Raw genomic sequence first — 17467 nt, forward strand, 5'->3', positions numbered from 1 at the left:
ATTTTAAGGATACAAACTAAATATGACTGTAAAATACTGTTGTTTGTAACATCAGTTTTAAAAAAAATAAAGTGCATAATTGAACTATAAATCATTAACGAGCTCTTCGGAATGCAAGTGTAATTCAACGAATGATAGAATACTTATTAATATGTATTGATAAGTTATTATGCTAAAACGAACTATGTATATCGTATATTAAAGTAAAAGCGGTTATCAAAATAAAGGCAATAATATATTTGACAAAAATGTCGTGCAGAAATTCATTTTTTAACACGTAACTATAAAGATAATTATAATATTTATTATGTACGAATAAAATAATACATGGCACTAATTACTTAATAATGCTTTGAAATTCGTTAATAAATATTGTATTATTTATAATAAATAAAAGAGTGCGCGTAAGGTTCACATGCGATTGAAGTAAAACTTATTTGCTACTGTACAAGATGACATTCAGGTAAAAATAAATACATCATATAACAATTTTGAATAATGTTAATTAGTAATATAATAACACTCGTGACGCACACATTTATTAGTGTTAACCATTATACACATTTATATAATAATGATAAATTATAAATTATATATTTATAATAGCATTAAAAATATGTATAAAATTTAAATACAATAGTGTAATTAAAGTCATACTTCAAATATGACTTGATCGGTTTGTCATTGTAATTAGCATTTAGAAATGAACCTTCATTAGAGAAATGAAGCAATTGCTGATAAAAAAATTCTATAATATTCGTTCACAAAGCGGATTATCTTAAACAACGCCTAAACAAATTTTGTTTTTGCAACTTTACTCATCATGTAATTGTGTTTGAAGAACTTCATGTAATTAAAATTAACATACATTCATTGACTGCTTGTATTTTTTTTACTTTTTCGCTGGCGATATAATCTCATTCTTTGAACAGCTGTAATATCTGTCTTGCTTAAAAAATATTTTCCATTTAAATAACTTCAAAGATTTATAGAAACTGCGAATAACATATACACAACACAAATGTTTAATTTGTTATATTATTTTCAGGGTAAAATGTTCTTCTGATTCAAGCATTTTTCATTAAATCAAGATTTGGGGGCGTCCATTAATCACGTGAAGTTTTTAGGGGGAGGAGGGTTTGACAAAAAATAACAAAATATTACGTGGGGTAGGGATGGGTATAGTAAGATATCACGTGCATTTATTTTTTAATTTTTTTAATAAAGTTCAAACATTTTCCAAAAAAATTCACAAATTGTACAATTTTTTCACGAAATTAAAAATACACGTGATGTTTGGTGGGGGAGGGGGGGTTATTTTGAATATCACCATGGATCACCAAGGGGTAGGGGGGTCCTTAAAAACTCGCTCACGTGATTAATGGACGCCCCCTTTGTACTACGATGTAACTTTAAAATGTTTATTTATCTATGCCGATTACCTTGTTGATATCGGTACTCATACAACGAAAGATCTCTATTCACATACACGACGACTAATCACAATCGACCCGTATAGAAATGATCTCATCGAGAGCGAATGACGAACAGTTCGGGCGTAAACAACTTCCGTTGCATTTGTACGGATTTACATCCTAGTTGCGCCTAAAGAAGTTTTACTTGAAAAATGCGATAAGCATATTAGTATATGAGATTTCTCAGCGAATGTGTGTGACTTTAATATTTAGTTTAATTTGATCATTGAATAAATATACGTTGTATAAGATAAATTGAAAGCTTATCTTCGATATTGTGAGTCTATAAATAAATTTGGCGCAATAGCAGTTTCATTCTAATACATCCGGAGTCAAGTATCGAGATCCCATACGTGTAGAGTATTATATGAGCACTTCAACCCTTGACCGATCCCAGGACCGAGAACACCCTTAAACGTAATACCGTCGATTCAATGATGGCATTATACCTAGCACCGGAAATTACATCATCCCGCGAGAAAATTGACTTCAGTTTTCACGAAAAGAAAAACAAACACAAACGCCCTGCCGATACTGTTCAGATAGAATATAGGAAGTATTCTATTTTTATTGCAACTGATGCCGGATATTCTGTTCCACGGAATAAATATAAATTTAGATAGTAAAATTAAATTGATAAACTCGGGAACATTTCAGGTTGATACGAATAAGATTTTCCAAATAATGTTATAGAGTTAATAGAGTTTTTTATGTTCAATTGAAATTCCATATATAAACATATACTAATCTTCATTCAGCATAGTACATCCATGCAGTTTGTATATGCTCCTTAGAATTAGCTGATATTTTTTCACAAATATTTTTTTTTTGGTATTTTTTATAACTAAAATAACTAGAATTTTGTAAATATATTTACGAAATAGTTAACTGTCCTGAAAAAAAATCAGAAACAAAGTTATGTCACTGTATTTTGATATTATATTTTAAGTACTACCTAAAGTTTTTGTGAAATTACGATGATCATTCGTATCGTATACGATCATTCGATCGTATGATCATTTTTTGGTTAATCTGGTTAACTTTTATTATTTTTGTTCATTTGAAGTTTGGAACCGAAATTGTTTATATTATTACTAGGACCTGAATTGAGACTTTTTGTTAAACCAAGAATTTAAAATTTTGAAAATTGGTCGACGTTGAGAGGCCCTCATTTGAAAGAAAATGTACTGAAGGGCATTAGAAAGTAACATCAAAAGTTGACGCATTTAATAAGGATTCTAAGATGATAAAATACTTTATAGTTTTATACCAAAAACTTCGATTAAAGAAATAAAAATAGAAATATGTGTAAATAATCGACTTAATCAATAAAAAATAAATTAAAATATTTTACTTGATTATTAATTTTATCAGTGATTAAAAGTATTTTGAGTGGATTTATTACACATAATTGAAAACGATCGAACAGGTTAACTCAGAGTATTTTCTAAAAAGAAATTTTCAATAATCAATATTTTTTTATAATTGAACCAGTTCGCGTAGGACTTTAATGGTTTAGTATGTTCATTAAGACCAAGTACTCTGTCGTTATACCAAATAAATCGTCGTACAAAACTGACAAACGATTGTCCTTATTGAGATACATCAAAGGCTCTCAAATTTCTGAAATTGTTTCGGCGTTTTTGAGAAAACGTCGATCAAAGGTCTAATTTTGACAAATGCCCAAAAATGATACAAATTTTTGCAAACTTTGTCAAAATTTTAAAGTTAAAAAGTAACATGATTTTTGCAAGTTATTTTTGTTCATAATGAGTTGAAGTGCAATTCAAAGCTTTGGCTTGCACTTAGAATCTCATAACTTTTAAACTGCGTGAGATAATTTTTTTATGATAGTTACGATCAATACTATCACGTTCCAGCTGGACGTTGAGTTCTGGGATATCTTGTATGAATGAATAGGTACAGTTCTTCAATAAATTTTATATAATTATCATATTCATAATATTTTACAAAAATTCCACTACTGTAAGAAGTTTAGATTTTTATAGATTCATTTTTAGTGTCATCGTGTGTTGAAGCAAGAAGAACGTCTCAAGTACACAATGAGAACATTCAAACTAATTATAATTACACAGTGACCGATATTACTCAAAGGGGCCCCTTAATGTGTTCCCATAAAGCTGGTGAATCACCGTTTCACCCTCTGTCCGAAGCAGTTTAAACCACAACAATCTAAGCGTCGGCCACCGCTACGCCGTCTTACTGCTGCCAGTGAAGTGAACGACTGAATGCTCCTGATTGTAATTAAGTACACGTATACTCCGAATCACTTGCGAATCACTAATAGGTTGCAGACAGAGCTATCAGATTTTACACTGAACTACCAAATCGGACGATCGATACTTCAAATTCAAAATATTTTAGAGATGACAGATATTGGTTTGCTTCTTTTATACAATTTGTTCTCAATTAACAATAATTAAAAAATTGGTCTTTTGTTTAAACTTCTTTAAATTACTATTTTTATTTAACAATTTTAATAAAAATATACAACAATCGCATCAGTATTAATATCTATTTTCAATCTCGCGGTATTGATATCCATTTGCACCTAAAAATATTGTTCAAATACACATTGACAATAAATTATTAGGGCCCTGCGGTGTGAAATGGTGAATAGAAATCTTTTACTTTTATCCCGAAGTCGAGCTAGTACTTAACTCTGCCTTCTGAATTGTTTTTAGGCAGAGTATCTCTTATTATTATAATTGCCAAACTAGTTGAAAAAAAATCATGTGGTTGCGCCGTTTCGGCTTGACGTTCAGATCTGAAATACCCTGTAAATAGGTAAAATAGTTTGTGCTAATCATTTATACCTGTTGCAATGTTTGAAATATACATCGTCCCTTGGTATTGATATGGATTTTTATTTTTGTAGTTGCATCTATTGTGAACTACAATAGAAAATAAGTCTTGGAATAGTACAATGTATACATGTGTGTATTGTTGCCACAGTTTCCTTTTTAACTGTAATATATTAAGGGCTGAAATAATTCGACCAGAAGACTATTAGTATTTCTTACTATTTTCACATTCTTTGGTCCTTGCAACATTTGTCTTAACTAAGGCCTAGGAAGGAAGGACTTTCTTTTAACCGTATTATTGACACAGAATTGTCTTCAGCAGCAAATCACGCTAATTTCATAATATATATTATTATTATTATTTAAAGACCTCGCTTACTTAGAGCATTCTGACATATATTACTGTTATTTTTATTTTCATTACATATTAATATTATTTTTATATCCTATATTTATGTATCATGTGCTAGCCCATTTTTTCTTACTTAGTCAGATTTTTACTCTTGATTTTTGTAAATCATGTATTCTTATCTTGTTTTTTTACTTCTAATTCTATTCATATTCGATTCAACAATTCAAATTCTATGACTCGATCCGAGGCAATTGAGGCGGCATGCTACTAATAATAATAATAATATTAATTATTATTTATTAAATTTATTATTAATTAAATTTTTAAGTAGTTTCATCGACGATTTTTGTAAGATTTAGCCTGGCTCTAAATGTGAATCAAAGCAAGCAATAGATTTATCATAAATAAAACTTCTACGAAACCATTACGAAGAAGTAACTTGTCATCCAAGCGATCCCTCTCTGCTTTTGTTATAAATACTCCATACCCATACTTCATTGCCTTCTATACACACAATCATGCAACAAAAGCAATCTAAACTCGCATACAGTAACGATCTATTAATTTATATGACGCGAACACGAGCGCACTCTGCCTGTGGATCCTAGGATCCACAAACACTCTCGCACATGGAGCGCAATCGGAATCATATGAAAACATTATATGATAGAACATCGAGTTCATATACGTGCCGGGCATAACCGTAGAGCGCTATAATATAACTATGTATCCATATAATCCGTAGCGCACAATACCGTAGCATATTCTGACCAATAGCCGTGCTCGCTGGCATAAAGTCATCATATCATCTGAGGCTCGCCATTGGCTCCCAAGGCATTGCGCAATGCAGTGCCCCCCGTGTCGGTCCCCGTGGCCCATAAAAGCCGTAACTCTATGGTCGTATATTAATATTGAATTTTTCCACTACATTCTCTGCCGCTACGTCTGCGTCTACGGATGTGTACTACGGCCGGCGACCCGTGAGCCGTGAGACGAAGAGCGAGGCGTGCAGCGCCAGGCACTCTGCCACTCTGCCGCTACGACTGCTACGGCCGCTACGGCCGACGATAGTGAGAGTCGCACATGTGTCGCTTTTATGACCGCTACAGAAGTCATAAACATCGTGCGACATATTCAACAACTCGATTCTCACTTTTCAATAGCCGGCTATCAGCTTTTATATTGGGTATTGGGTCGACGATATAACATGTATACATTCAACTTTATGCGCCTACACTCAAACGCAAATACTATGCATACACACACACACACACAAATATATATATATATATATATATATATTATTTTTATTAACTTTCCGTAGGGTAAGTTATAGTAATCGCAAAAAACATCTTTATATATTTATTTATTTATTTATTTATTTATACGCCAATCGGCTTTATACAGTTTTATAATATAGTACGCTAATTCATTACTTGTATATTTATATATATATATATATATACACACACATACAAACATATATACATACACATCTACTTACATACAGATATACATACATATATACTCATATAATACGCATACATATACATACATACACATATATGCACATTCACATGTAAGTACATAAATACATACACATCATACACGTAGACTTTATAAAAAACTATGATAATTAAGTAACATAAAATAATACTTTGGTTAAATAATATGACTTTGGTGATAAAATTAATTACATAATACAAAATATTATGGTGTTTAAGTTTTTTCTTCATGTTATATAAAATGTTTATATATTTTTACTTTTAAAGGTTTCTGAACATTTTGAAATCTTACAAAAAATCGATGTATGTGTGTATGTGTGGTATTTTGTAATCACATATATAACTTATCAATTATTGTTCATTGTTTCTATTGTTTAGTGTTCAGTTATTTAGAAAAATGTAGGCTTTACTTATAGATAACCGAAGGGTTATCAAATAAATTATTCAATTGTAAAAATAGTCAACAATAAAAATTATATTCAAAAAAAACGAAAATGATATCCACTATTCTGTAATCATAAATAATAAATTATATTTATGATAACAGAATAGTGGATATAGTTTTTGTCCACGTTTTCGAGAACATGGATTAATTTGAATGATTCAAAAATCATTTGATTCCCATTGATAGAGAGACGAGCTGACTAGCTTTTGGCAGAGACAGGCCTAGCAGATACGTAGCAAAAAATGCAGAAAATGCAAACTCGGTTTTCGAGAGAACCGGGCATCAGATTAGAATGATTCGAAAAATAATCGGTTTGTGTTGACGGAAAGACGTGCTGATTAGGTTGTTGCAAAGGCAGTTCAAGCCGTTTTGGAGATGCGGAGCAAAAAGTGCAAAAAATAGCAGTTATTGGGATCATCTTATTCAAAAAACATTTTGTTTGCAATGTAGTGTACCCTGGAGATTTTTTAAAATTGTTAAATGATTATACATACAGAAAAAAAATAGAACAAAACATTATTTCACGTCGATTAGATATTATAAGCCATTAAGTGCAACCTAGAGCTTTGGTAAAATTGTGGTCATTTTTTAGTTGTAGTTAATTTTTATTACTTTTGTTTATTCAAAATTTGGAATGGCAATGATGAGTAACATTTTTAGGATCACAATAAAAAATGATGACAAAATTGGTCCAAGTTTTGCTGAACTATAAATTTAATTTTAAAAAATATGTACTTAAGTATGTTGGCAAGTTTTATCAAAAGTTGGAACATTTAATCAATATTGCAAAACGATAAAATACTTGATAATATTAAGTATTATTGAAAAAAAAAACAATTATAAAAAGAAAAAAATAGTTTCACGATTAATAACGTACTCAAATGTTTGTTTTGCATATACTAACGCCACTTTTACCAAAATCAACAAAAATTTGTAAAACCATTCAAATGTGCGATGCGATGTTTAGTTTAGGTTTGTTGGAGTAGAAGTTGGATAAAAAATATCATTAGTTTGTTATATAACTTTGAACATTTATAAAATCTAGATTTTTAATTTAATTATGTTGATAGGTTGAAAACCTGGCAACGTAAAATATGAAATTCAAAATTAAAATTGTATGTGTTTGTCAAATTCTATCTACATTTATATTGGTATACATTGTTTGTAGCATTTTGTATACATTTGGAGTATACTTCGTTGTAAAGCTGGACATTTGCTCATAGAAACCGCGTCGTGTAAATAATTCAGAGACGTCCATCTCCTTCAGCACATTTCTTATATCCCGAACGTACCGCTACGCGAGGAAAACAAACTCAATACATTTCTCGAACGGGCGCAAAACAAACATACGTCAAATACAAATAAATAAATAAATCTCTTTCATCCCTATGTGCTACCATCGGCGCGATCTACCGCGCGCACATGTCCTAAGCACGGCCGAACTTTGTGCCGGACCCCCCCGAAAACCCCGAAACGGCGGAAAGCTTTAAGTACGCTTACATGGACACCGGTTATATGTTGTAGCATCATGCAACAGATGACAACTAATAAAGCATATTGTATATTGTGCTATGGGTGTTTAACTATTATAATTATTCAAAATAATAACTTTGTTTGTATTAGATTTTACTGGATATCAAATCCGGCTCGCTTTGACCAATGTTTTTTTGTAAAACACTTTATTATAATATTATGTGTTTATTTTAAATTAACTACAAATTGTATTTGTATTTATAATGTTTTCAAAGTTTTTAATTTATTGTATTGATTGATTGATTTTATATTGATTTTTTATTAGATTTTATTTTGTTTCTATATCAATATATGACAAGCTTTGATTTTGGCGTGAACAAACTTATCTTATATATCTGATAAATATTTTTGATTCATAGTGATCAGTAGCCTAGACAATATTAGAATACGATGTGATCAGTAGGGTCAATATATATAAAAAAGTATATTATACGACTTTTGGCCATTATATTATTAAAACCAAACCTTATTTCACAACAAATAACACATATTAAACAACTATTTGACTGTGTTCAGCAAATTTCCCATCTAATTCATCATTGCAGAAATGTGTTTTTTGCTATTTTTCAAAAATCTGTCACTTGGTCCTTTTTACTCCATAAGCAGAGTAAAATGAGACAACCAGTGGGTGAACAAATCCAACGTCTCACATTTAACTTTAAAGGAATTTTAAAAAATAATAGCTTCATTATTCAACTAATGCAAAATATAAATTTATTGGTAGGGGGAAGTCCCCGAGTGACGGACACCTAAGGTTATTTTTAAATAATTCAAAACATATTTTACGAAATGTTTATTAAATTATGACTTATACAAATAAAAGTATAGTAAAAAAATACTATCGATCAAACTTCGGTATCAAGAATGATTTTACAAAGTGGCACCGAGTACCGGACATTTCAAAATAACCAGTATTGAACACATAGGTAGCCACCTCCATACTATGGAAAGTATTTGACGAATATTCTTAGATATTGCAAAAAAAATCACTATTCATCCACTCTTTTGGCTGGGCCACACCGATGCTCTCAGCTGGAGCATTCATCATAAGATTTTCATTCTTTAACTAGGAAATACGAAAAATGGGGTTTGTAGTGACCGTTAGCACTCATACAAAACAAAACTAAATAATTAAAATAAATTACGTCAATTCTCACAAGAAATATCAATATGTTTACCGTCCGGCGCTGAGGAACGACTTATTTTTAGTGTCCGGTGCTAAGGGACAGGCATGTTCGTTCATTTGGTGGTGCCTACTAAAATTGTTTAAAATATCTAATAATATTCTACCATTTTACGGATAACAATCAAGTACTACTTTTATCATTCAATGCCACTCAAATATAAATGCATAAATACAGTAAAATTACTTCCATTGATATTTAGGTGACGCCGTGATTTTGCGCCTAAAACAGAAAAAGGTTGCTCCCGCCGTGGCCGTGTGCGTCACAGGTGAGTCTTAGCGGGTGATCCTGCACCTGTGTGCCCCCGCGCCTCTTTAACTTATATTTTGATATAAAAAGTTTTATATTTTCTTTAATAATACGTGTTAAATAGAGTGTCCGGTATTAGGTGCTGTCCGGCGTTACGAGACTTCTCCCTACGTTTTTTATAGTGATAACACTGTATATAACTTTGATCTGGTATTTTGCCAGAAATATTTATCAGCAGAGCTGGAATAATATATTTATTTATCTTTAATAAAATAATAATTTATCTTATTGGTAAAAACCTTGGTTTACTTTTTATTTACTACTTTTTATTGTTTACATCTTTGACAAAGTAAAGGTTTAGTTCGTTTTTTTAACCCCACCCACGTGTAAGCTTTTATAAAGGTTATATAAAAAACTATTAAATTTAACTTAAAATTAAACATTTAATTTACGTATACTTAAAAATAACAACAAGCAAAATACTTTTGTTATGGATATTCAAACATTGCTTTTTGTCTTCCGATAGCAAAGTCTTAAGAACTAAGGTGATGGCTTTTTATAGATCTTTTTCCCTCTACTTTTGAATATTGGTGTGAAAAAATTCTTAACTTCACTTGGTTTTGAGATATTTGTAGTCGACTTTTATTCACGGATATTTAAACACCGCTCTAGCCCTATAATCTATTCACTGCTAATTTAGATCAGAATATATTATATAAATGTATTATTATTAAACTCTAATTATTTTACATGTTTTCCTGCTTTACTTTGTTTGCCACATCATATAGAAAATGATCTTAGATTATATATCTAAGGTATAAAATCTAAGATCATTTTCTATGTTTGTTCTATGACCTATATCATAAAACTATGTAGAAGGTTAATTGAGCAATCTGAATAATGGAATTTAAAAGAAAAGCTCAATCCCATATACCACAAACTAAATCGTTCTTCATATTCTTAAGAAATAATGATATAATCAATTAAAATAATAATAATGCATAACGCATATATTCTAATACTTTTGTTACTCTATTTAATTAAAAAAAATATTTTAATGAATAATCCTAAAAAGATATAGTTTCAATTTTTAGGGACATTTTTTACATAGAGGGAGCATTTTTTATCAATCAAAGTCCATCTCTTCATCAACTTCTATTACTACTACCTCAACTATACCTCATATTTTATGATGCTTTATTATATATTATAACGCCAACATATCATAATCAGTTAACTCTGGAATTACAATCACATCATACATATCCATTACTTATTAAATCATTAAGTAGTTGTTTTTCTAGAAACTTCTAATGTAGCTTATGGTCAACGATACTCGGACCCTTACACAATGCGAGGTATTTACTACTGGGGGTAAGACGTCACGATTTTGCTATACGTTTTATAGCTTTCAGCGAATGAAATTTTTAACATAACTCCATTACAACAAAAAAATCCATCTGTACGCAGGTCAGCATTAAATATTGACGTCGCACAAAGGTCCTTTCACATGTTTCGCTCAATAATAAATAAACCGCCCTACACTATTGCGCCACGCAGGCCGGACACAGCGAGAAAATCGTGCAATACGTGAGGTACTACTAGTGGGAGAGCTGGGGTAAAAAATTGTTAACTGAATGACTTTCGTAAAGATGTTTTTAAAATTTAACACATTTATAAAAAATGTACAGGGGATGAAAAATTACTTAAAATTATCATCGGATTTACTAAAACTTAAGTGATACATTTCTACAATGTATTTTTTTTAATTATAACCATTGAATATTTTGTTTTAATTTTTGGCAAGCTTCACATACATTTTTTTGCTATATATAACGGCAATAAAAGTAATAATATTGTTGTTTTACAAAACCAATTTAATTTAATAAATGTAATTACAATTTAATATATAATTGTAATGTAATTTCAAGTTAGATTAAACAGTTTTAATTATTGCATACAATTATTTCTATTAAGCAAAATTTAATTACTTAATTACATATATTAAAAGGAATAATGTGGTTGGTTAGATGTTGAGGTTGTAGGTTGTACTACCGAAGCTACATACATCAATTGATACATATTTTTTTGATTATATATAACGGGCATAAAACTTTATAGATATTGTTCGATAGAAAGTTTTCACTGTATACAATTATTTCTGTTAAGTAATTTTAATCTTAATACATTATTTAAAAGGAATAATGTGATTGATTTAGTGTTAAGATTGCTTCTTCTGTGGAATATAGAAGAAGCAACCGTGTTAACCATGGAATGGAATAATGTTGAGGTTCAAGCTTCGGTACAAATATTTAATTACTTGTATCTTTATTTGTTTTTTTTTTACTGACAAACTATCAAATGATTTAATTGAGTACAAATTGAACTGATTGTACGTGACATTTTGCCTATAGACTAGTTGCAAAGACTTTGCAAAATAATTATAATTAAATCACTTTTAGAAGGCTTATGATACGATAAATTGATCATTAGGACAATCTACTCTTTCATCATAATTGCCAAAAGTTTAATAAATTTATTACAAAAAACAGGCTTGGCTGATATGTACCAAATACGGGACAGCACGATATCCAACTGATGTCTCGCGAACACTATTTTTTTTTTCAAAATTGGTTTAATATTTTTGGCAGAAACGTGACCAAATAAATTTTACACTTTTCTCTAATTCTAAGATTATTCATGGTAGCTTTGGTAGTACTTACAAATCTACAACATCAGCACCTAAGTAACTACTATTATATGTAAATAGGAAAATAAATTTATTCAACAGATATAAAGAAACGGCTCATCTGCTTGTTTTGCAAAACTAATTTACGCGTGTCCGTTTCGTCGAATGGCTTTTACATTTTTTAAATCGATGCAGCCGTTTAAAAAAAACGTCGTGGAAAGGTCATATTTTGGCTCACATATATGCATACAACACAACATTAGCAAGTCGTATTTTCTGGCAAAAACAGTAACTATACTTTCGGGGAGTTAACATCATTAAAAAAAATAATTTTTAGAATAAATAATAATTTCATGCACTTGGATACTGTGATTTCTTTTCTTGTAAAAGTATAGTTAAAAACTCGAAATAATTATTAATTTACCAAAAAAATAAATAATCAAATTTAAGTTGTGTATCATCATATAAATTAGAAAAAGATTTGTAAACTAACATATAATTTTTTAAGTGTTAATAATCTTAAAATATTGTATTAATTTATTCTCATATGCAACAATGCAACATAAAAACATTTTAAAAAAGTTTGATAAATTTTTCTAAACAAGTCTGACTACCCGACTACAACACAATTCATTCAGCGCGAGTGGTGTGAGCGAAATGTTTTATATAGAGAAACAGATACACATGTTAGGCGTCTGTTGCGCGATTTTAGTCGGGATGGAATTGACCATCCCGTTTTCTATATCTATTTGATGGGTTTGAAAGAAACAAATTCCATTTGGACAAAGTGCGTATCTCTCGCTACGGATGAGCGGGGGCGCACGCGGCCTCCAGGGACTTCGTCAGTACATCTTGAGAGTGAGCGCGGTGTGGGGAATTCTTCGCTGACCAATGCGATCCGGAATCAGAATGTGGAACGAGGACTAAATGACATCACCTAAAATATCTATCAGCTCAATATGATAAACTAAAATTAATTTTAAAAAAATCTTAAAATTCAAAATCTTAATGATATATTCAACATTATTATGTGTAATGTTAGAGCGTCGAATTTTTTCCGTATCAATTTGTTTTATATTGCAAAATATAAATCATAATGAGAAGATGCAATACTATTTAATGAAATATTAATATATATGCGTATTAAGTCTCTCCTTGAAAGGGGCAGACAAAAACTATGGGAGGAAATAATAAGACAAAAATTCTCCCTTCAAACTAATTTTACAATACTGTTGACAAGAATATATTGTGCTCTGTATACCTATATCAAATCTAATACCATAAAATTATAAATGAAATATACATAAGTCAATGACATATACATAAGACAAGACTTTTAGATACAGTGTAGATATTATGCAGTATAGTATAAGATGTTTAAATAAGATTAAACTCATGTATATGGCTAATGTACTCATTTATAAAGCCAATATATCATAAAAAAGGTCTCTCCTTCGATAACTGAAGTTGTTAGGTTATAATTTAACCTTTGTAGCTATGGACTGTATGTGGACTCTTTCCACTCGCGAATTGCGAGATTCATTCGTATTTTGCCGCCGAAGTGGAATTGCGGCATCCGAATGGAAAGGGTGAAACACTGATTTGTTGGTATAATTTATGTATTTGTTACAAGTTTTTATTACGCTAATGATTTGTCACTTAGCTCTAATTGAAGAAGATAAATTTATTGATTATTTAGTTAGAAGTGCGAAAATTAAATGCGTTCCAAAAATATTACCACCTCTACAGGGTAGCAACCATCCGGTGTGAAAGCTCAATGCCATGAAGATTGCTGTCTTAATAAAATAAAAACACGTCCGAACAATTGATAACGAATATATTTAATTAGATAATCCACATAATTATCTACCATTTTTAGTTTTCCTTTCTCTATCTTCGATTTTTTATGCATTATTTGTCTTTTCACGATTGTTTTGTAATTTTGTGTGTTTGTATATAATATATACATATATGAATTAATGGAACATTTTATACAGATTATCTAATATAATGTAAAATTTTGTTGGTTGAAATATTTTCATCTTAATAATTAAAATTCAAATTATTTTTCCTTTCTTTTCACGAAACTAATACCCGATTTTGATAACTGTTCGTATCTCGTACAATTAATTTTTAATAAAGATTCGGACAAAATAATTTTAATTTTAAAATAGTTATAATTTATTATTAACTCACAAGTTTTGATCGATGATAATGTGCATTATACATTTCAAAATATTCTAATCCAATTTGTAAAAAAAATGTTTATTTGACTGAAATCACTTCTAAGTATTAAAATTAATTTTTTTTTCAAAGGTTGGTGAAACCATTTTTTGTATTAATCAGTTGAAAAAATTGTTGGTCGCGAATGGAAAAATTAAAAAACTGCTCAATAGTTGACTTTTTTGTGTGTATCTTTGTAATTAAAAGTTAAAAATATATTCATTCTTTCATATTTTCTCAAAATATTTTAGATTTAATTTTTTTCCGAGCTTACTTCTGGGTACCTTTTAGATATAATGGTTAATACTCATATAACATCAAAATTATTGAATGTTTATTTATTTATTTTTATGATAAATTGTAATTAATAAAGAGAAATTAAGAAATGGAAAAATTATCTCCAAAAATAAAATCATACTAATGTTCACCACTATTTTGAACATATGAAATGATGGATACAGATAATTCTATCTTGCATATTATATAAAGAATATCAATGCAAATATTCTAGTCAATTAGACGTTGTTAGAATCATGAACTTTAAAAATCAAAGCCCAGATATTTGTTTTCCAAATAAATATTTTGATATCAAAATCTAAAAAAAATAAAAATCTTGTTTTACTAGAAGGCATTATGATCTAGCATCTTTATCTACCTTCCTGTTAAGCACTTTCGTAAATATAAAAAAGTGGATATAATAAAATTATTAATTACTGAAATATATGTAATAACTGAACAAACTTTTTAAGCCAAAACAAGTATAAAGAAGTAGGATAAAGGATTACAAAAATCTCAAAAATGTTAAAATTTTAATCCTGAGACACGCTTAGTTCAGTTTCTAACACCAAGTTGTTAGAGAATGACGTTGAGACATTGGGAGTCAAAATATAAATAGTTCTCAAATATTATTCGATTCTCAAGATCATAAAAATGAATCGCTCCATTTCTTGGCACTAAAATTTGTCCAGCGGTTTCTGTCGAGTACCAAACCAGGCCCAAATCGTGTCAAGGCGCCCTTGTACACATCACATTTGTCAATAATAAATGATGCGAACGCACATGCTGTCCTTTCGCCAGTCTTCCTTTCTTTGGAGTGGGACCCGCTATGGGGGGCAGCAGATATGTATAGAAATGCTTTCGGGGCGGCTAGTTGTTGAGGATATCTTTCACTTCAAACTCATACCAAGTGTTGGAGCGATCTGGGAAAACGGCCGGTGACCAAGGGAGCCGTTACAAATGGCGGTCGCGTCTCGTGTATTACTCAGCTGGACATGTTACTGCCAACTTTGAAAAGGGTCTCAGAATTATGCGAACGTTATGATAGAAAATTGAATATGTATGCCAAAAGTTAGATTCTTTAGGATATATTAGGTTAAATTAACAATAAACAGTATGGGTGGGCAGAGCTACGTTCGTGAGCAATAATACTCTGTATAATGTGTACATATTAGGGCAGAGAGGGGCTTAAAGGTCTGCGGATAAAAAGATCCACAAGCTGTGTAAACAGGATTCGTTTTGGATCCGATGACGCCGCTTTCACGAGATAAATGGCCACATTGTCAATTTTAATTTTTTGTATCTCTTTGTTGTTAGATTTTTTTTGTTTCAAGCACTGTTGTTTAGCTCAGGATATCGGAATATAATTTTTTAGTTTATGGTATTTACTTCCCGTAGAGCAAGTTATAGTAATCGCAAAAAAATCGAAAATGAAAATTTGATTAGAAAAAATGGATGTATGTGTGTATATGCGTGCGTGTGCGGATACAAACATTTGTCAACAATTTCGGGAACACAGATCAACCGATTTCAATAATTCAAAAAACATTTTACTTGTACTGACAAGATGAAGAACTGATTAAATTTTTGGAAAGAGGCGAGTCCCAAAATAAGTTTAAACTAGCTGTAAGTGGAATTCTGTCTTAAGGCAATTAAGGCATCGTGCCTTGAGGCAAATTGCTGGAACTTCCCGTACCAAAAATTATTATTTTTTTAAAAACGATTAACATTTTTGAAAAAATTTTACTTCGAAAAAATAAGATTTTTTAGAAATTTTAAATTGGACAAAAAATTACTTTTTTTGAAAATAAATTTTTTTTTTAAAAAAAATTTTTAAACAATTTTTTTTATAAAAATTTTTTTTTGGAAAAAATGTTATCTTCATTTTGATATATTTTGGAAGATCTGAACTTTTTTTCAAAGCAATCGTACTGCTTTAACTGCATAGAGACAAAATATAAAGCGCGTAAGCGCCGCGTCGCTGTCTAACAGAAAAACAATGGTACGGAACCCATAGGAATGTAAACAAAACTTATACTTATTGTAAAAATCTCAATAAAATATCTGATAATTTGATATACATATGTCTAATGTCTAATGATTATTGTTGACCGCCAAATGTTATTTTTTTTTTAGTTTTTTTTACTAGATCTCCGAAACCGCTAGTCCTATCTTCATGAAAATTTGATCAAATCTTCATCTTGTTAATACAAGTAAAATGTTTTTTGAACTATACAAATCGAACGCTCCGTTCTCTTAAAAACTAAGTTACCGTTTTTGGCCCTTTTTGCCCCATATCTTCGGAACGGCTAGAATGTTTTTTGAATTATTCAAATTGCTTTATCCGTGTTCCCGAAATCGTCGACGAAAATTTGTATCCGAACACACACACATGCACGCACACACACACACACACATACATCAATTTTCTCCAAGATATGCCAACATATTCAGAAACCTCTGAAACGTGAAGATATATAAAAATTTTCATTTTCGATTTTTTGCGATTACTTACCCTATGGAAAGTTAATTATAAATAAATCAATTTATGATCTCCAGAACATTAACAATCGTCATTTCATTTCGAATCAAATTCCAAAAAAAAATAGTTGCCAAATTTACACAAAATTGAAAAAGTGCTCCCGCATAGTCACAGTCTAAACGCATTTGCAAATAATTCTGTGCGACATTTTCACTTATACTGTGCTCAG

The sequence above is a fragment of the Ctenocephalides felis genome, unplaced genomic scaffold, assembly GCF_003426905.1.
Source record: "Ctenocephalides felis isolate EL2017-DRISC unplaced genomic scaffold, ASM342690v1 CF-g0.4_SCAFFOLD_01170, whole genome shotgun sequence".
In the NCBI taxonomy this organism is placed as follows: domain Eukaryota; kingdom Metazoa; phylum Arthropoda; class Insecta; order Siphonaptera; family Pulicidae; genus Ctenocephalides; species Ctenocephalides felis.